The 21,726-nt window shown below is 40.7% G+C and overlaps 1 long non-coding RNA gene across 1 annotated transcript; it reads right to left on the bottom strand.

Annotated features, from left to right (window-relative positions):
- Window positions 1-5,236: 5,236 nt before the first annotated feature.
- Window positions 5,237-19,905, bottom strand: LOC144588213 (uncharacterized). The gene is made up of 2 exons (XR_013543635.1): window positions 19,830-19,905; window positions 5,237-8,530 (listed from the first exon to the last, which is right to left on the bottom strand). It is a non-coding gene; the product is annotated as an uncharacterized LOC144588213 (long non-coding RNA).
- Between the last annotated feature and the right edge of the window lie 1,821 nt (window positions 19,906-21,726).

The raw sequence follows: 21,726 nt of genomic DNA on the forward strand, positions 1-21,726 counted from the left end.
GCTTTCTTGTTCAGATGAGGAAAGAGATAAAAGAGGGAACTGGGTTAGCACACTCTCCTCTTTGTGTATTTAATAAAACTAGATTCCCAGTGTGGTATATTGAATAGAGTGACTGACTAAGACTCTGGAGAATAGGGTGTGAATCCTTGCTCAGTTATGGAAACTGACTGGGGGACTGGAGCTGATAGAAGCACTCCTTAAAAATCTCATTTACCTTGAAAACCCTATTAGGATTGCTATAGGTTGGTTCTGACTTGACAGCACAGAACACACACACAGAAAGAGATAGCATAATGCCCACCCCATACAAAGTTGTTTCATTTTGAAACAACACCCCTTTATGCTGGAAAAAAAATAGGAATACAGTAATTCATCTATACCAGTCTGAAAATTGGTCTGAATCCCATCCCTGAATGTTAGGGGTAGCTTTGCAGACTGAGAAAGACCAGTGTATCTATTGGATCAATGTTCCCTCCTTTCTCTCACCACCTCGACATGTGTCTCTCCTGCTATGCTCAGATTAGTGTTCCATCTCAAAGATCTCTCTCCAAGGTTGTTCTGGGTTTTTCGGGCTCTTTGGCCATGTTCTGAAGGTTGTTCTTCCTAACGTTTCGTCAGTCTCTGTGGCCAGCATCTTCAGAGGAGAGCACCCAGAACAACCATTAGATCCCGGCCATGAAAGCCTTCATGAATATCTCTCTCTCCAAGGTTTGAGCACGGTCCATAGGATTTCAGTCTTTAAGTGTCAAACATGCACTGAAAAAATCAAATAATGAAATGTAGTACTGACAAACCTGTGGAATGCATTCCAGCTCTGCCATTTCGACGAATCTGTCTACACACATTTCTTAAATTGTTCAGAAGATATAAGAAATTAGGCAATAAGAATGGAAGGAGACATGTTGGTTGATTGTGTTTTGGTGGTGGTCCTGTTGTTGTTGTTGGTGAAGGGGCAAAGGGCCTAAAGACCTGGAAACAAAAAACATAATTGCTACAATCAGATTAAGAAAATATGGCTGAGAATGATGATGGCACAGAACTAAGAAAGTGGTCTCAAGTCCTAAAAAAAATGCATGTTGCTGAATGATACAGAAACAGCACCATGTTTTAAGTCAAAATTTGTCTGGCTGTATTAAATATGCGATTCACTTAAGTGCTGACTCACCATTCCATCATTGAATTAGTGGGAATACTCTTGTTACCAGACAGATTTAAACTGACAGTTTATTTTGCTTTTGCACGAAGAGTGGGTAAGTAACATAACAAAAAAAAAAAAAAAAAAAAAAAACGTAAGCTACATCATTAAAATATTTCTTTAGAAGTTTTACAGCAAACCCCACATATATACCTTCCTGCATGATATTATTATTATGGCCCCAAATAACCCAGCCGACATGACCATTGGCCATGTTGGCAGAGATATTCTAAGAGTTGTAGTACCGAAAACTAACTTTATGGATCTCTGATTGCACCTCAGGTGATAGTACAAGTAAACATTTTTGTGGGCAGTAATTTAGTGAAAAACACTAGAGTCAACAACACACACACAAACAAATTCTGTGGAGTTACTCAGTAATGCCATTTTGGACACCATGCTGGCATCCATCTGCAAAATATGTGCACAGGAAAAGCATCCAAAACTGAGTTTTCAGTGGAGTATTTTACCTTCTGAACATTTATGCACATCGAATATTAAACAATACAAGCTGCTTCATAATAACAGAATCATGATTTTATTGTTAATGTGCCACCAAATGATCTGATTCAGTGCTGTTCCAAAATGTGCAAGCTAACAGAAGAGAACAGAAAACTGGAAAATAATTGTAATTTCATACAAAATTCCTCCCATACAGCAATTCCATACAATTCATTTTTGCACGAGGAGAATCCTTGCCTGCACACTTACCTCAACAGAATTGGGGATATGACATAAAATGGCCACACTGTTCAGGTCACGAATTTACATAGGATTCCATTTGGAATGAGCTAGATTGAAGGTGGGGCACACAGATAATTCAGGATGCTCAGAGTTTCATGTATCAAGATCAGAAAACACCATAGATCAGGTATGTTGAACCTGTCACCTGCCAACTCAAGTACAATGCTCCAGTGATTAAACTGTGCATAACCTGGATAGCACTTTTACTCAGAGTCGCTTCATATGGTGATTAAGCGTCACAACACAAATGCTTTTAATTGTACCCGAAGAAGCACATAAGCCCTAAAGTTATGTTGTTCGTTTTCATTTTTGGTCCCTCAAGTCACCATGCTGTATCATCCAAAGTGATTTACAACAGTTACAGGCAACTTCTTTTTGTCTTGGTGTGTATGTTGTGCATAGCTTAGGGAGCCACCCACGTAGGTGTCCAAACACTATCTATGGAGAAGTTTTTCATCTCAGACTGGAGGCTTGATTCACCATTTTTCTTATTTTGAGTTTGGCTGGGCCAGTGAGGAATCCTGGTTTCATCTAGAGCAAACAATTTATTTATGTAAGCATTGATGAACCATTCAGCAGTTGATTTAATTCTGGTCAGGACTATCAGTTCAATTTTGGATTTAGTAAATTATTCCAGAAGTGGAGAAGAACCTACAGAGAGATCTTACAGTTTTGTGTAGCATGTGAAAGAAGAAATGGCTGTATGGATTTGGATCATAGTAAATCACTTTCAGCCACTTATTGATTTATTCTGTTTCTAAAACTGCCAAACTACTACTTAGCAGAGGTAAAAAATCAATGTGTTTTGAATGTGTGTTTGTTTTTGAGTGTGTATGTGCATACACATCTATACCTTCATTCTGAAAGCTGTATGATTTAAAATTAATGGGCCTCAGAATTGCAGAACCCATGTGTCATCACAGGAATACAAACATAGTGGGATGTAATTCTACTCCTGCAGTTCCCATGATAAGGAGGGATGGAGGAATATTTTAGTTGGTTCATTGTTCTGATTAAACCAGTCTAATTTGCACTTTCTGAACTACTATGAAGAAGGCAACCAATATTCTTTGGACTGTGCATTTTTCTAAACTTTCCAAAGCAGTTCTCAGTCCAAAGATTACATACAAGAAGCAATTACTTATGTATTATATTTTGCCTTTTATCCTATTAACTCAAAGTGGCACACATAGCTCTCTTCCTCCTTACTTTACATTTAAAACAAACCTGAGAGGTGGGACCAGTTGAGAGATTATGAGTGGCCCAAGTTTACTGAGTCAGCTTAGTGGCCATTTGGGGATCTCAGCCATGGTACAGAAACGGCATTGGTCGCCCTGTGTGATGACCTACTGAGGGAGGCCGACAGATGAAATGTGTCCCTGCTGTTCCTCCTCGATATCTCAGCGGCCTTCGATACCATTGACCACGGTATCTTCCTGGGGAGGCTCTCTGAGTTAGGAATTGGGGGCCTTGCCCTGGCCTGGCTCCTTTCCTTCTTGGAGGACCGCCCCCAGAGAGTACAGCTTGGGGAGAATGTCTCGGCCCCGTGGACTCTCAATTGCGGGGTTCCAAAGGGGTCGATTATCTCCCCAATGCTGTTCAACATCTATATGAGGCCGCTGGGAGGGGTCATTCAGGGATGTGGAGCTCGGTGTCATCAGTACGCCGATGATACACAGCTGTACATCTCCTTTCCACCTACCACAGGAGATGCCGTTCTGTCCCTACAGCGCTGCCTGGAGACCGTACTGCAATGGATGCAGGAGAACGGGCTAAGGCTAAACCCGGACAAGACGGAGGTACTAAGGGTGGGTGTTCCCTCTCTTTCGGGGGGGTGACCCTCCCTGCCAAGGATGGGTTCTGCAGTTTGGGGATCCATCTGGACCCGGTGCTTACTACTGTGGTCCGAACCGCCTTTTATCACCTTAGGCGGATAGCCCAGCTGCGGGCCTATCTTGATGTGAGGGCCCTCACTACCTTGGTGCATGCGCTCATAATCTCAAGATTAGACCACTGTAATGCGCTCTACGTTGGGCTGCCTTTGAGGCTGTTGCGGAAACTTCAGGTGGTGCAGAATGCTGCAGCCAGACTTCTCAGTGGTGTGAAAAAATACCAACATATCTCACCCACTCTGGCCGCATTGCATTGGCTGCCCATCCGATTCCGCACCGACTTCAACGTACTGACGCTTACGTACAAAGCCCTAAACGGTTTAGGGCCTCGATACTTGGCGGAATGCCTACTTCCACCAAGATCTACCCGTGTCACTCGCGTGAGTCAGGAGGTGAGGCTGAGGAGCCTAACGCCGAGGAAGGCCCGGAAAGAAAAGACAAGAAATCGGGCCTTCTCGGCGGTGGCTCCTCACCTCTGGAATAACCTACCACCTGATATCCGCGCGCCCCCCTCACTGGGTATTTTTAAAAACCAACTAAAAACACTGATATTTCGGCAGGCCTTCCCCTCAGCCAATCCCTGAGTTTCCCTTCCTTACCTTTTCTAGTGTTTGTCTTATTTGTCTAAAGTTCTTCCCTTAGTTAATAACTGATTTTATTACATTGTTGTATTACTGTTGTAAGCCGCCAAGAGTGGTCCTAACCGACTAGATAGGCGGGATATAAATAAAATAAATAAAATAATAAATAATAATAAGTTTCTTGAGTCCTATTCCAACACTCTAACCAATAAGCCACACTAGCTGTATTAGAGAATGTTGTGTAGATGAATGCGTATGTGAAGAAAATTAGCATGGAAGAGTGTATATTAAGAAAGGAACATACGAACAATAGGTCTAAATACTTGTGCTGCCAGATATTATATATTTGAAATAGTTGTTTGTGACCCTCAGTTGAGTTCAGTGTTTTTGTTTATATAATCCTAGACCACCACAATATAACAGAAAAATAACAATATAATATATATTGCAAGAATAGAAGGCAAACAAACTAAATTTTTATAAGTAGAATTAAGCTATGTACAAGACTGCCAAATTCAATCTAATGTTAAAATTCTATAGTATTGGTTTCCAATTTTTAATGAGTTCGTTGTTGACTAAAGCAAGGATAAGCCATGGAAAATGAGATCAGAATTAATAAGAGCCATATCTTTTCAGTGTAGCCTTTTACATTTGTCATAAAAAGTCTAGCACAAACCTTATCAAGTGCTGTTAAGCACTTCTCCAAGTTCCTTGTTGTGATTCTTGTTGAGATCCTTGCTATGAAGAAGAATAAGCACACACCTTATTTTTTTAAAAAAAAACATTCAAATCCCATTAAGCACACCAAGGGGTCATGGGGGCAATTTTCTCATGTTTTGTAGACTCTTATGCAACTCTGGGTTCCCTCACATTTTTTTCCAAACATTTTAATTTTTAGTTTTCAAAACCATTTTTGTGGGGACCATTTTTGGATACAAAGGTTTTTTTAAAAAACTTTTTTGTAAGAAAATTGATTCTAGGGTCACAGGAATGAGTGTGCCTCTCCAAGATTCAGTAATGGGTCTGTTTAGCACCTGGGCCTTTGGATGTGCCCATTCCTTGTTTTAAGGGAATGGGATGCAACCAAGGACAAGGAAGGAAGGGAAAAAGCACAGTAGACACACTATTCTATTTCTGATCACCATGTATAGATGTGAAAGCTGGACAGTAAAGAAAGCTGACAGGGGAAAATGATTTGTTTGAAATATAGTGCTGGAGGAGAGGGGGGCTCATTACATATCCTGTATGGAGAATTAGTGCAGGGAAATTGCCCCAGAGGGAGACCACAGCTGCGATACAAGGATATCTGCAAGTGGGATCTGAAGACCTTAGGAATGGACCTCAACAAATGGGAAACCTTGTCATCTGAGCATTCATCTGAGCATTCAGCCTGGAGGCAGGCAGTGCATCATGGCCTCTCCCATTTTGAAGGGACACTTTTCTAGCAGGCTGAGGCAAAGGGGCAATCCCGAAACCAGCCAAATCAGGGAGCTGGACAGGGGGCAGGTTGTATTTGTCTTCAGTGTGGAAGGGATTGTCACTCTCGAATTGACCTCCTCAGCCACACTAGATGCTGTTCCAAGACCTCTATTCAGAGCACGTTACCATAGTCTCTCGAGAAGGATGCCTAATCTAATAGATTGTATTCATGGTACCCCAACCCAAGGTTTATGATAATAGTCTTCCAAATAACTCCTTCCTTCCTGTAATGATTTAACAAATAAAATTAACTTGATTCGTTTTTAATTAGATATCAGAAGAGAAGGGGGGAAACAGTACCCTGAAATAAAAATATCTCTTTGTGGGTTTTTGTGTCAAAACAATGTATTGGTGGAGGAACACAGAGTACAATAATATTTAAAAATATTTGTTGAAGAGATTCATTTCCACAAATATTTTGCTCTTCCAGTTCCCTGAATGAGTAATTCTTTAAAATGATGATTTTCAGCAGGTGCACACATTGTATGTAGAATGGGAGAGCTGTGGATCCCAACTTTGTCAGTGTGGCAGCTAACAAAAAGTCCTGTTCATCTGAATCTCCAAAAGCTGGTGAGAACATGTCAGTGTCTCATATCAGTATAAAATCCACAAAGTGATGCTCTGAAAAACCCTTTTATAGTTTGTACATTCTGTTCTCAGATATGAGCCTTCCTTTACTACAAAATATGTGCTTTTGATCATTTTCTGACCTCAGATTTTTTTTTTTAACCATACTTAGAAAATAATTAAGGCAGCCTTGAGATAGGGCTTCACCTTAGATCCAATTTCAGTGGTTTATTTAGCTGCATGGTTGGAAGGGGAGAGAGAAGCGATCTACATTGCACTTTGGTCAGATAAGGAAATACACTGTGTTTAAGGAGATAGCCAAGGTTTATTCTTAGAATAAATGCAACGGTGATAAACTACAATCTTTCCTACATATTCTACTGTGAATGGGAAGAATCAATCTGAAACAATAGGCTGTTCCAGAGGTACAATTTTTAAAAAGACCAACATGATTACAGTTGATACTCACATTTTCCTCTCTTTAGATCCAAAAGTACAATCTGGCTTGACACTCAAAATATGCTAGGAACAGGCAACAGCTGTGCCTAAATATCAGCAATTTGCTGTGGCATTGAAAAGAAAATATTAAAAGCTGCTCAGAACACATCCTCCATAATCTGAAATCACTGAATCACTTTATCTCCATTACCGCCTAATCCTCTATGGTTTTTACAGGGACTTTCAGTGGGAGTTCAGTGTACCTAACATGGAAGTTAAGGCCTCAGTCCTAAGCAGTGCTTGGAAATGCTATCAATGACCAAGCTGCCCTGGAGAGAGAGGGGGCAACTCAATTATTCTGTGATTCTATATCATTTAAGTTTACACATTTTTTAAAAATGCAAATAGAAGCTGTAGGGTGAAGGGAGAGGTTTCCAATCATTCTTCAGTGCGGGTGGAAGACAAAACAAGTTCAGACCACCATGTTCCTCATGAAATTTGCTCCTCTGAAGATTCTCCTTGCATCCGGAAGTGCTTTTCATTGACATCAATAAGGAAAACTTGAGAGAAGAGAATAAAGGAATGTTAGTGAAAATTACTATGGACATTCTGGCTCCTGCAAAGTCGCTCTAAGACATTTTTGTGCCTGATATGGAGTCCAAATGCCTCCTTCCATTATGAGGTCACTTTTAAAAAATAAAATCTTGCTGTTGCCAAACAGGCACCAGTTCATGCCTCTGTCTATCCTATGTTCACAATGTTCCCTGAAGCCAGTAATCTCACCACTCAAACCACAGTGAAGTTATCCTATTAGGCCATGATTGTGATCATAGAGTTGTCTCAGGATTCTGACAGCTGTAGTCCAAGCTCTGTCCATGCTGAACTGACTCTTAAAGAGCCAGATCTCAAAGCACAGGCGTCTGATAGTATCAATTTGTAAAAAATCAGCTCTCCCCCCTCCCACTCGCTGTCCATAGCACTCTTCTAAATAAATCTGGAAGCTAAGAGGAGGGACAGCTTCTAATAGCCATCTTTTGTAAGAAATAATTTCTATAGCTTTGATCTAAATTCAATGTAAGTTACAAAAGGAAGTTTTTATGGTGCCATAACATGTAAAGAGGGTAACCCATTTAATACTTTTACTGTGCCACTGAAATACTGTACACAGGCAAGTTTTGAATCCAACAGAACATTTCATCAGGGTCCTGCTAGATTCGAAAGCTCACCTGTGTTTACTATTTTAGTAGTTCAGTAAAGGTATTATGCACCCTTGCTTTTAGGAATTTGCATGGACCTCACCAGTTGTTGTTGTTGTTGTTGTTGTTGTTGTTGTTGTTGTTACTTTTTGTTGACTGCTTAAAGAGAAGTTATCAATGGAATAAATCCAACTTACTTTTGACAAGTAGCCACTGAAATCAATGTGACAAACTTTCAATATACATGGGTTTGGGATGAAACAGAAGTCCAATATTGTCCAAGCACTCTGACACATCGTAATACTCAAGACCTTTTCCAATTGCAAACCATTTATCTTCTATGTGCTGCACTTTCAAAATTGGCAAACATCTTGTCTTCCTTTCCATCTGGTATGAATCTTCTTCACATGCAGGAGAGGTGGAGCTGATTTCTGCGGTCTGCACAAGAGAACAACTTAATGGCTGACAATTTATTCCCAAATAAGTATTTTTTAAAAAAGCTTCAAAGTGGGCATTTCTCTTAGTGTGCAAATAATTAATATGGAGCTAGAAATACTTTTGTTTCCTCCATACCATGTCATTAGCATTACATGAAATGCATTGGAATGCTTAAAATCAGTCAAGAGATTCCCCCGCCCCCTTTGCTGGCTTCAACAAGCTGCACTCCAGCGCATGAACGTGCATGTGTGCTGTAGTTGCTGTTGAATGTCACTGTAAACAGCCTCCCTCTGTTGAGTCATTCCTGACCCTTCAGAAAGACTGTGAGGACTCACCATGTGGATCATTGCCATCAAGTTACAAGTCTTCATGCACTTTCCTACAGATGGCAGGAGTCAGTGGTGCCATTTCACATCTCAAATGAAAGGGAGAAAGAGTGTCAGAAGAGGGATGAGATTCAAACCCAATAATATTCTGAGTCCTCTTTCTGGCTGGCTATAAAGTTCACAAACCATTGTCAGAATCCTATTGCTAATTTAGATTGCATAAGGGAAAATCATGTTTGTCTTGGTGGGTAGTCACTGCCACTCTTTAAAAAGATGCTGGTTGCATTCCTAGCCTGTTGTTCTTGTTACGTACTGTCAATGTGTCTCCGACTTACGACTTACAGTGACCCAATGAATGAATGATCTCCAAAATATTTGATCATCAATAGCCCTGCTCAGCTCTTGTAAACTCAACCCTGTGACTTCCTTGTAGGGACACAATCCATCTCATATTTGGTCATCCTCCTCTCTTGCTGCATTCAACTTTTCAATGTTGTGTTCTCATGATGTGCCCAAAGTAGGACAGCCTCAGTTTTATCATTTTCCCTCCAGAGATAGTTCAGGCTTAATTTTTTGTTTCAGTTTTTGTTTTTGTTTTTAAATGCCATCCGGATCAGCTCCCAGGTGCCTCTGCACATGCACCCACCTCTCTGCTGAAAGCAGCAATGATTTGAAAGAACTTCTGATGCAAGTGAAAGAAGAAAGTGGCAGACCAGGACTGCAGTTTAACATTAAGAACATTAAGAAAGCAAAATCACGACTACAGAAGAGCTACACAACTTTCATGTTGACAATTAAGAAAATGAAATAGTGGAAGGTTTCACATTTCAATCGTCAATCCAAAGGGAGACTGCAGCCAACAAATCAGAAGGAGACAGATTTGGAAGGGCAGCAATGGAGAAATTTTAAAAGATAATCAAGTGTAAGGATGTGTCTGTGGAGACCAAGACAATGCAGTCATTCACACTCTTGTTTCTCCAATCACCATGAAGGCTGGACAGCAAAGAAAAATGACAAGAAACAATGGATTTGTCTGAAATACGGTGCTGGAGGAGAGCTTTATGGATACCCTGCACTGCCAGAAAGATGAGCAATAGAGATGAGGACAAATCGCCATTTGGCGATTCATCCTGCTTCATGATCCATCAAAGTTGATGAAGCACGAAGCTCCCCCATGAACCGACAAAACATAAATTTGTCAATTTGTGGGGTGGGTTAGTTTAAAAAGACCTGACACACACACACCGCTGCCACACACCGTTGCTCACACCGCCCCTCCAGGCCCACACCACCAACACTGCCACGCCCCTCAATGCGGTTACTGCCACTGCCACACCGCCACCACCACCGCCCCCGCCCCTGCAGTGGCGGTCTTCAGCTGGCCTCGCTGTTATGGCCTGCAATAAGGGACACTGGCTGCCTTTAGTAAAGATGGTGGCTGCAGCTTCCCTACCCTAAATGAAGCTGCATCTTTGCAAAGGGCAGCCAGTGCAGAGGCCACTGCAGCGGGGTGTTGGATGGTGGCAGCGGCTAAGGTATGGAGAGAAAGGGGGTGGGGATAGGCTGTGGGGTAGCTGGCTGGCTGCCTATCAGCCCACCGATCTGCTGATCAGTGGGCCCATAGGCCAAATAGGAAGGCTATAGGAATAGAGGTAAGGCTATCCTTCCTAAAAACAAATATGAAGGGATGAATATTTAACAAATCAGTGATTTTTAATAAATATTGCAATCTGTTTTTTATTCATTCCCATGTCTAATGAGCAAGTGCATTCCCATCTCTAATCAGCAGCCAGTGGAACTGCTGTAACAGAAGGGTTGTATAATCCCTGTTACCAGCCCCGTTGAGCAAGATGGTGTCATCTGCATATCTTCAATTATTAGTATTTCTTCCACCAGTTTTCAGTCCTCCTCCTTCTGGATCTAGTCCAAAGTTCCTTATGATATGTTCTGCTTGTATATTGAACAGATAGGGAAATAAAATGCACATTTATTGACACCTTTGCCTATAGAAACCATTCTCTCTCTCCATATTCTCTTCTAATAGTGGCTTCTTGTCCACAATGCAGGTTTTGCATCAGGACAATCAACTGCTGAGCCACACCCATTTCTTTCAGAACAATCCACAGCGTCTCATGATCCACACAGTCAAAGGCTTCGCTGTAGTCTATAAAGCACAGACTGGTCTTCTGAAACTCTTTAGTGAGCACCAGTAACCAAGAGATATTTGCAATATGATCTTGAATAATCTCTTCCTTAAAATCATAAAATCATAGAATAATGAAGTTGGAAGGGGCTTATAAGGCAATTGGGTTCAACTCCCTGCTCAATGCAGGAATCCAAATTAAAGGAGATTTTTCAGGTGGTTGTCTAAATTTCTCCTGAATGCCTCCAGCCTCCCAAGGCAATTGGTTCCATTGTCGTACTGCTCTAACAGTTAGGAAGCTTTTCCTGATATTCAGGCTAAATATGGCTTCCTCTAACTTGAGCCCATTATTTCATACTGTATACTGCACTCTGGGATAATCAAAAAACAGATCCTGCCCCTTCTTTGTATGACAGCCTTTCAAATACTGTATTTGAAAAGAGCTATCATATCTCCCCTCAGTCTTCTTTTCTCAAGGTTAGACATACCCTGTTCTTCCAGTCTCATAGGGTGTGGTTTCCAGCCCCATAATCATCCTTGTTGTCCTCCTCTGAACTTGTTTCAATTTGTCAGCATCCTTCTTGAAGTTTTGGAATCCAGTTTCAACATCGAGCATTTCTTGGTCCATATAAGATAAAGCCTTTGTTGCAACACCTGAGCATCATTTTCCTTGTATGGGAAATTGGATTAATGGTTCTATAGTTACTGAACTCCTTGGCATCTTCTTTCCTGGGCATTGGAATATATATTGTTGCCATTCTGGGGCTATTGTTTTGTTTTCTATATTTGTTGGCATATTCTTGTTAGGATGTCAACAGATTCATTGTCTGTGACTGGAGATAGTTCTATTGGTATTCCATCCAGCCTTGATGATTGATTTCTTCCCAGTCCTTTCACAGTAGCTTTAATTGCACTTTCTAGAACTGCATTATAGAATTCTTCCAAAAAAGAATCTGTCTTCGCTTTTTTCTCTTCTATATACTGTTTCCACTTTCTTTTCATTTTCTCCTGGTCAGATAATGTGCTTCCCTGTTAGTATTTCAGCATCCTAATCTAGACTTAAATTTCCTTTTGATTTCTTGGATCTTCTGGAAGAGATATCTTGTTTTTGCTCGTTTGTTGTTCTCTTTTATTTCTTTTCACTGGACATATATAGCTGTCTTTGTCTCTGCATGAGGGAAACTTCTGCTTAAAGGTTGTAGCTACATTCTGTTCTGTCGTCATTATCGTTTAGTCATTTAGTCGTGTCTGACTGTTCGTGACCCCATGGATCAGAGCACGCCAGGCCCTCCTATCTTCCACTGCCTCCCGTAGTTGTGTCAATTTCATGTTGGTTGCTTCGCAGACACTGTCCAGCCATCTCATCCTCTGTCGTCCCCTTCTCCTCTTGCCATCACACTTTCCTAACATCAAGGTCTTTTCCAAGGAGTCTTCTCTTCTCATGAGATGGCCAAAGTACTGGAGCCTCAGCTTCAGGATCTGTCCTTCCAGTGAACACTCAGGGTTGATTTCCTTTAGAATTGGTAGGTTTGTTCTCCTTGCAGTCCACGGGACTCTCAAGAGCCTCCTCCAGCACCACAATTCAAAGGCATCAATTCTTCGGCGGTCTGCTTTCTTTATGGTCCAGCTCTCACTTCCATACATCACGACAGGAAAAACCATAGCTTTGACTACTCGGACTTTTGTTGGCAAGGTGATATCTCTGCTTTTTAAGATGCTGTCAAGGTTTGTCATCGCTTTCCTCCCAAGAAGCAGGCGTCTTTTAATTTTGTGGCTGCTGTCTCCATCTGCAGTGATCATGGAGCCCAAGAAAATAAAATCTATTACTGCCTCCATCTCTTCCCCTTCTATTTGCCAGAAGGTGATGGGGCCAGTGGCCATGATCTTAGTTTTTTTGATACTGAGTTTCAGGCCATTTTTTGTACTCTCCTCTTTCACCCTCATTACAAGGTTCTTTAATTCCTCCTCACTTTCTGCCATCAGAGGGGTATCATCTGCATATCGGAGGTTGTTGATATTTCTTCCGGCAATTTTAATTCCGGTTTGGGATTCCTCCAGTCCAGCCTTCCGCATGATGTATTCTGCATATAAGTTAAATAAGCAGAGGGACAATATACAGCCTTTTTACACTCCTTTCCCAAATTTGAACCAATCAGTTGTTCCATATCCAGTTCTAACTGTTGCTTCCTGTCCCACATATAGGTTTCTCAGGAGTTAGATAAGGTGGTCAGGCACTCCCATTTCTTTAAGGACTTGCCATAGTTTGCTGTGGTCCACACAGTCAAAGGCTTTTGCATAGTCAATGAAGCAGAAGTAGATATTTTTCTGGAACTCTCTGGCTTTCTCCATAATCCAGCGCATGTTAGCAATTTGGTCTCTAGTTCCTCTGCCCCTTCAAAATCCAGCTTGTACTTCTGGGAGTTCTCGGTCCACATACTGCTGAAGCCTACCTTGTAGGATTTTGAGCATGACCTTGCTAGCGTGTGAAATGAGTGCAATTGTACGGTAGTTGGAGCATTCTTTGGCACTGCCTTTCTTTGGGATTGGGATGTAGACTGACCTTTTCCAAGATCAAAACTCATTCTGTTCCAGTGACATGCAAACAGAAAACTCATTCTGTTCCAGTGACATGCAAACACTCCTGGAAGGATGTCACAGCTGTCAGCAGGCGGGGTAGCTCCTTATTCTGCCCTTTCAATTAGAGGTAGAGCATACGATCAAAGGGTTATTTTAGCCAGTCCTAGTTACCATTAGGTAACTAGTATCCTATCTGTTTCTCTCATATTATGTAATCATGCTAAGTCAATAAAAGAGCCCTCAGGGCGTTATCACCCACATCTACATGACAGTCACTGAAAAGCAGCTTTCAGGATTCTGTCACCATTTGCTTCTTAGCAATTTTAAGAGTATCTTCCATCATCTATTTATGGTTTTCTTTCCTTTTTACCACATGAATTGTCTTTTTGTATTCTTCCTTAATAATATCACTGTTTTCAATCCACAGTTCTTCTGGTTCACAATTAGTTGAATTTAGTAACGCAGATATATTCTTTATGTAGAACCTAAATTCCTCAGAAACCTTCAAATTATATTTAAGCATTAGAATTATTTTAGTATTCTTCTTCAGCTTTACTGTACCGTTGGATATTAGCAGTTCAGGGTCAGTACCACGGTCTGCTCATGGTCTCATTTTTGCAGAGAAAATAAAGGCTCTTCACTACTTGCTTCCAATTATATACTTTATCTGATTTTTATGTTGACTATCTGGTGATGTTCATGTGTACAGCCATCTGTTTGGTTGCTTGAAGCATGTATTTCAATAACACATTGTTGGCTTCACAAAACTCAATGAGCCATTCTCCTGATTTCTTTCTGTACCCTAGACCAAATTTTTCAACAACACTCGTTTCTGCTTTGTTTCATACTTTTGTGTTTCAATCACCTATGATTAGAAGTATGTCTTGCTTTGGCCTGTGGTCAATTTTCTCCTAGATCCTTGCATAAAAGCTTTCACTTCCATCTTCTTCGGCATCTGTAGTTTGAACATAGACATGAACAATGGTAATGTTGATAGTTTTTCCTGGAAGTCTAATCAGTATTACTCAATCACACCTGGAATTACAGTCCTTCACTATCTGTGCTACATCTTGCCTCAGTATTACAGCCACTGCATTTCTTCTGAGTTTGTCATTTCCAAAATAGAACACTGTGTAGTGGCCTGGCTAAAAATATCTCAGTCCACTTTAGTTCACTGACACAATGGCTGCAGTGTTTACATGTTCCATTTAATGCTTTATGGTTTCAGTTGACCTTGATTCATATTTCTCACATTCCATGTTCCAATTGTATGTGTTGTGCAGCATCAGACTTTCCTTTCAGTTCTGTGCCTGTCAGCCACTAGATGTCTTTTTGGCTTTAACCTAGTGGCATCATTAGCAACAGCACTATTTGTCCATTATTATTCTTCAGTAGCTGATTGAGTGCCTTCCAACCTAGAGTTTCATCTTCCAGTAGTATTTCTTGTTTAATTTTAGACTGTCTCATCACTGTGCACACATAGCACCTTGTTAGAGCAGCAATTTGCTGCCAAGATTCACATGATCCCAAAGTGTGAATAGGATTCTGACGTGTGTTGCTAAAACAATGCAGCATTGTGTGGTACCTGTAAGATGATAACATTTTATTTGATATGGGCTTTCATGGGCTACACCCCCTGATGCATATAATGAAGAGAAGTGCAATTTATGAAAGCTTATGCCCATTAAAACCCATTGGTCTCCAAGGTGCCAGATGCTCTTTGTTTTCATGACAAGAGACTAGCACAGTTGCCCCTTCATGTTTTTAGGAACATGTATCGAGGTTACTTTCATACAACACAATAGCTATGACTATACATCAATACAAACTGAATTACTAGATTGATGGACAGGGAATGAGAAAGAGATTTAGGTCTTCGGAATGTGTGCATAGGCCAGTGAATGTAATCATATTTATTATGGTGTGTGGAGACACAGTATAGTAGTGCTGATTCATGTTTTAAGTACCTGCATATATTATAGCCAGGCTATGAAGACTCACTAGAGGGAGATTTGCTTCTACAGCATTACCCTCTCCCCCACTCCCTGCATGTTCTAAATCTCAGTGACACAGCGAGCTTCTAGTTAACTGCTTCCCTTGGGATTCAGCTGACCAGCCTGTATTGACATCAAGGTATCTAAGGGAAGATTTTCTTCCCAACAAAAAAACACTTAACAGTGTTTTCTACATTCCTGATAAATACAGCACGCCTAGTGTGCTACTTTGGGATTCAGAAACTCTGTATAACAACCTAGGATGAAATGGCAGTACCAGTCCATTTGATGTTAGGACATACTCTCCCCTTAATTTAGGGACAGAATATAGGTGTCCCACTCTTCTGTTGTATTAGACCATCAGCATACAGTAATATAGAAGATTCTGAGTTTATCCTTTGTGGTTCCTCACCAACACCAAAACAAATGCTTTCTGCAAATAAATCTAAGATTTATCTGAGGCACATTGTAAAACAACTCTTAGGAAATATTTGTTGATTATTACAATTCTGTGACTGAGTAAATATGTCAGATGGTATCTTTGTTATTCCCTGGGCCTTGTCCCAGTATGAAAGCTGTGAGTTTTCTGAAATGCCTCCAGAAAAGATTTCCAAAACAGAAAGTGGTCCTGATTGCTTTTTCAGTCCTTCAAATTGTTCTCTGAAATGATGATAGAAACTCCTGCCCTTCAGAAGAGAGTACAATATGTTTACTTGTATGAGCAGCCGAGGGTACTCATGACCACATATGGGGGTAAAATGTCCATCAAAGGTTTTATCCTTCTCTTTCCTGGAGAAGGTATTAATTCTGCTTTTATCCACTTTGTTGCATAACTTTGCCACTGCCATCACTTTTTCATATTAGCTTTAATGTTCATGGATCTTGGCAGCAGGACTCATTGGTCTGTAGATCTCTCTAGCTTTTGACACTGGGTCAAACGATGACCACAGGCAATCTGCACTTAAAATAAATTACACAGAGGTTCAGAATGTGTGTAAGCTTCAGGACTAAAATGGCCATCAGAGCTCTGCCTTCCAAGCACTTGTAACCAAGCAGGGGATGGTATCAACATTGCTTTCATCTTGAGAGTCCATGCAGGGAGGAGAATAGTCCCACAAAAAGTCAATATATCTATTGACCAGAATCCTATACATGTCATGTAAGCTTTTCAGAACTCATCATGACTATTTGACAAGGTCCCAGTGGTGTCCTTGTCACCCACCCAATTGCCCAACTGAGATGCATCCCAGCACCGTGTCAAGTAGCCACAGTTAGCCATGGTAGGTTACACACATTACATGTGAACAGTAGTAGGAATTGGCTACTATTTTAATGTACAGAGAGTTACACTGTGTTGTGCTAGCACATGCATATGACACAGTCTTGCCTCACCCTACAAAATCTTCTCTGGACACCATAGATAACTAGCTCTCTATTTGGCCGCTGTGATGATAAGCAACTACCACAGTCCTAATAATTATGGTGCTGCCAACCAGATAACTGTTCAGTTTGCTCAAGATAGGATTCAGTCTCAAGAGACTATGGTAACATGCTCTGTATGGAGGACTTGGAACAGCATCTAGTGTGGCTGAGGAGGCCAATTCGAGAGTGACAATCCCTTCCATACTGAACACAAATCCAATCTGTCCCCTGTCCAGCTCCCTGATTTTGCTGCTTTCGTTACTGCCTCTTTGCCTCGGCCTGTTGGACAAGGGTCTCTTCAAATTGGGAGAGGCCGTGATGCACCGCCTGCCTCCAGGCTGAACGCACAGATATCAGCTCATGATTGTGTGGACAATAATTCTGCACTCACTTGACTTTTATCATCCAATTATTACTAGGTTTATTATATTATCTCTGGCCAGTTTTTACTTGAAGTCCAGTCAAGCCACTATTAGCTGACCAAGACTTAAAAACTTATTGCCATTTTCTTAAAAAAGAGGGGGGAGCACATCTTCAGCCTTTGAAAAAGTAGAGATAGGAGGCAAAATATGCAGGCAGTTCACAAAAGCACACAAGGTTAAGTGCTCTGACTCTTATACCAGGGTTGGAAGATAGAAATACCATAAAACCCATGAAACATAAAGGCTTCCAGTAGATGCTCATGGCAAGACCTGGTTTAAATACCACAAATCCTCTTAATCTAAAATGTCAAACAACTGTGTAAAGAAATTTTATATTGTTATTAAAGATGGTAAAAAGGTCAGAAAAAGCAGAAAAGTTCCCAAAAAAACAGTCTCAACTGTTGCAAAGACAGTCAATAAGGATTTGGAGCAAATAATCAATTAAAAGCTTGAGGCAGGAACAATACAGAACAAACACACAAGAAAATAAAAAAGCTAGAGAATTTTAAAAAGCTAGTATTTATACCCTAGCATAACTTCATCTTAGTTTCAAAGCATACACTAAGTGCTTTCCTTGCAGCGAGGCAAGAAATGAGCCTAACAGGTCTTCTGAAAGATAACTACTCCAGCTAAAGTAACTTTATCCCCATTGTCATACTTGAAGCTTCAGCTTCCAGACTCTTCCAGAGGGTCTTCCAATCAATTCCAGGTAATTACTACAAAGCCTCAATTTCCCAGAAGAGCACCAGAATCCATGATCCCTCAGCTTCCCAGTCTTTTAACATAGCCACTCATTCAACTCAAAGTGAAGAATACCAAAGCCAAATAAGCTATTCTCTAAAAAAAATCCCACAACATATTACTCCTTTCATGGCTTTAAAAATATAATACCAACAATTTTCTGACCTTTCATGACACCCAAAACATACTGTCTGATTCTACCTTACTCTACCCAGTCTTACATCAATCCTGTCAAGCTGTGTATTCCAATGACAGCTATGACTGACATTTAGGGAAACAATCATAGCAACTGGGATTTTACACAAGTGTATAGTGGCTTAATCATTTCTGGTAGTGGTACTTCCTGCTTAACCTGAATCTACAGTTTTGGTTTTCTCTGGCAGATAAATGATTGTTGCCCCAGGAAAGAATGTTAGAATAGTTGTCATATGACATAGTTTCATCAGAAGTGTTATCCTGACATTACATAATGGCAAACCTTTCATGCACGGTATTGTGGGAAGGCATGGCCAGTACATTATTTGAAGAACTGTTTCTCCCACCACTGCAGCAAAGAAGGTTAAAGAGAGAGAAAAAAGAAGAAAAGGAAAGGAAATGGGGGAATTTTTTTCTTCTTCTTAAGCTACCTACTATATACCTGTTTTGGTAACATACCATCAATTTTGATTCACATTATTTGGACACTTTCCCCCAAAGCTGACCCACACCCCTAGTATTAAGTATTGATACCACCATCTTTGGACTGTCTGGATATGTGCACTCTGTTCTCAAACCATGTCACCAATCTTTCTAGCTACTTAAGAGGCACAACAAACTTCCTGAGGAAAGCAACTTCACAGAAGATGCCGTTCTTACCATCATGAGTATAAATGCACTTACACCGACATGTCCAACAAAGATAAGCTGCAAGCTGTCAAGAATACAGTTCTGAGTAAGGCTACAGCACATCTAAAAGTGTGCTGTTTATCTAACCTAAAAACTCTGTTTTAATACTCACATGTAGTCACTTCATCTTTGATTATAACATATATGTTTAGATTAATGGCATGACTGTGGGCATGTCTATGGCACCATGTTTTGCAAACATGCATTATTCATAGCTCATATAGAACTACACTCCACAGTTTCTGTACCCAAAGCCTCTGCTCTACCTGAAATATGATGATAACATATTTATTATCTTCATCAGCTGGACCCACGTCTGAAAAATGTAGTCCGTGGAAGATTGCACTGAAATAAATTTGCCCGCCTTACAAGTTCCACAGTAAATATGTACAACAGGGGATAAGACATTCAAAATCTACTTCTGAAATGTAAGTGCTTTTGGTTCAGTGTGGTTTACATCGGCCAACTATTTCGAGGACTGGGTAGCAAATGCCTCCCTGTATGAGAAAATTATTTATGGGTTTCCTATTTAGTAGATGAATGCTGTGTTCAAAACACCATCCAGCTGGCACAAAAATGAACCTTTGCACCCAGGGAAATACTGTTTAAAAAAAAGAGAGAAGAAGCCTTATGAAGACAACATCTAAACAGTCTCTTCCCCCACCCACCCCCCCCCACCCCAAGGTTTGGAATCCAAAACGGAAGGAAAAATACAGGTTTTCCTGTAAGCAGCTAGTCAGCTTCAAAAAGAGTAAACAAAGAATATTTCTTCCTGACGGGGTCACTTACAGTTTTCTGTAGGCTGAAAAGTAGATTGTGGGCCTGTGAAAGTGCAGTAGACTTTTGTTCCTTCTTCCCCACCCCCAGGCCAGCAAACACACATGGCTTGACAAAATGCCACGAGAACATGCCTAAAAACAGTGAGTTCATTGTAGAGGCTCAAGCCTCAGCCGAGCAGGATGATTGAGAAGCACAACATGCTCAACAGATGTAAAGAAGGGGGGGAGTGGGGGAGAGGATATAATTCATGATTTTCTCAAGTGTGGAATGAGCTTCCACAGCCAGTTACTAAGCCATGGTGAGCAACATAAAATAGCCAGTGATTTCCTATATGAATGCATTAGCTGTTCCAAAAATGCTTTGTTAGTTTGGGCCACCAGGATTCCTTTCCCCTGCTCTCCAGTTTACTTAGAATATTAGATAGTTTAATGAGAGCACGGAGACTTCATTCACAATTTCAAGGCATGCTGAAATGGAGATTTTTGAATTATGAGTTCAGCCACCTGCCTCCAGGTCTCACACGTCAGCGAGAAGGCCACACCAAGTTTTGGAAAGGCAGTTCTGTCTATATCTGTTTTGTGTCACTTTCTTGTGTATTTATAAAAAGGTCCATTCTGTTCTGCTTTCTCATTAATTGTAGTGCAGATCTTTTTTAAGAAATACAAATGAAATTATTATTTTAAAAGAGTACTTTCAAGGTGGCCGAAGGACTTCCTTTTAGTGAATGTTATATTCTTTTTTTTCCTTTTCTTTTAACAAACAACAGATGTTCCAAGTGACTAGAAAGCCTGACTGTTGGTGCACTGCACAATGAAAATGGGGCAAAAATGTCTTTGGAAACTATAGGACATGACAACGAGCCTTTCCTTCCTCAGGAAAAAAAATATGCCTGCTGCCATGTATTTCATACAACTTCCTTGAAGGAGTGGCAAATTCAGCACACTGCAGAGAAAGTATCCATGTGGCCCCCAACATGCCAACATCTTCATGGCAAACTTCAGACAGCACTTTTTCAGCTCTTGTTCCAGAAGGCTCTGCTCAACCCCAGGTTCATTGATAGCATTTGGACCCATGGAGATTTCCATCAAGATTTTAATACCCTCCCCCAATAGAAATTTCAACATATACTACTAGGACTGGGTTAGCTTCTTAGACACCGCAGTGTGGCTACACAGTGGACAGATAAACACCACTTTATACCAGAGGCTCACAGTATCTACATTCCTCCAGTTCTCATCCCAAACACATTTTTAAAAAACGGTGTACTGCTAAGCATTACAGTACAACCACATCTGTTCAGAACCATCTGAAAGAGACTCCCTACTGGAAAAGTTGAAGGAGATGTTCCTTGGACTCAAATACCCGTCTGATATAGTAACACAACAGATCAACAGGTCTAGACAGATTTCCAGAAGTGAGCTTTTACAAGGTAAACCCAAATATATGGTAACATATATTTCCCAGCTGAAACCACTGAAGCACACCATCAAAGACCTGCAGCCCATTTTGGATAGAGTGCAGTAGGCCCAGGTGAGCAACCCATACTGGCATCCAAAAAGCCATCCAATCTAAAGATAATTTTAATTGCCAACAACAGATGTTCACCAGTGACACTGACAGAGTAACCAGACCCTGCAACAAACCCATATGCCAGGTCTACTCATATTTCTACACAGGAAATATCATCAGAGAGCCAAACAACATAATCCACAATATCAAGAGCTCATACACTTGCTCATCCCCAATGTGATATATGCTTTCTTTTGTCGGCAACACTTCATTCCATTTTATATTGGATAAACAAGCCAAACTCTCTGTAAGAGAGCATAAAATGAGCATCAGAAATAGAAATACCCAGAAACCAGTAACTGAACATTTCATATGTCCTGGAGTATGAAATGCTCCT

The sequence above is a fragment of the Pogona vitticeps genome, chromosome 3 (genome assembly GCF_051106095.1).
Source record: "Pogona vitticeps strain Pit_001003342236 chromosome 3, PviZW2.1, whole genome shotgun sequence".
NCBI lineage: Eukaryota > Metazoa > Chordata > Lepidosauria > Squamata > Agamidae > Pogona > Pogona vitticeps.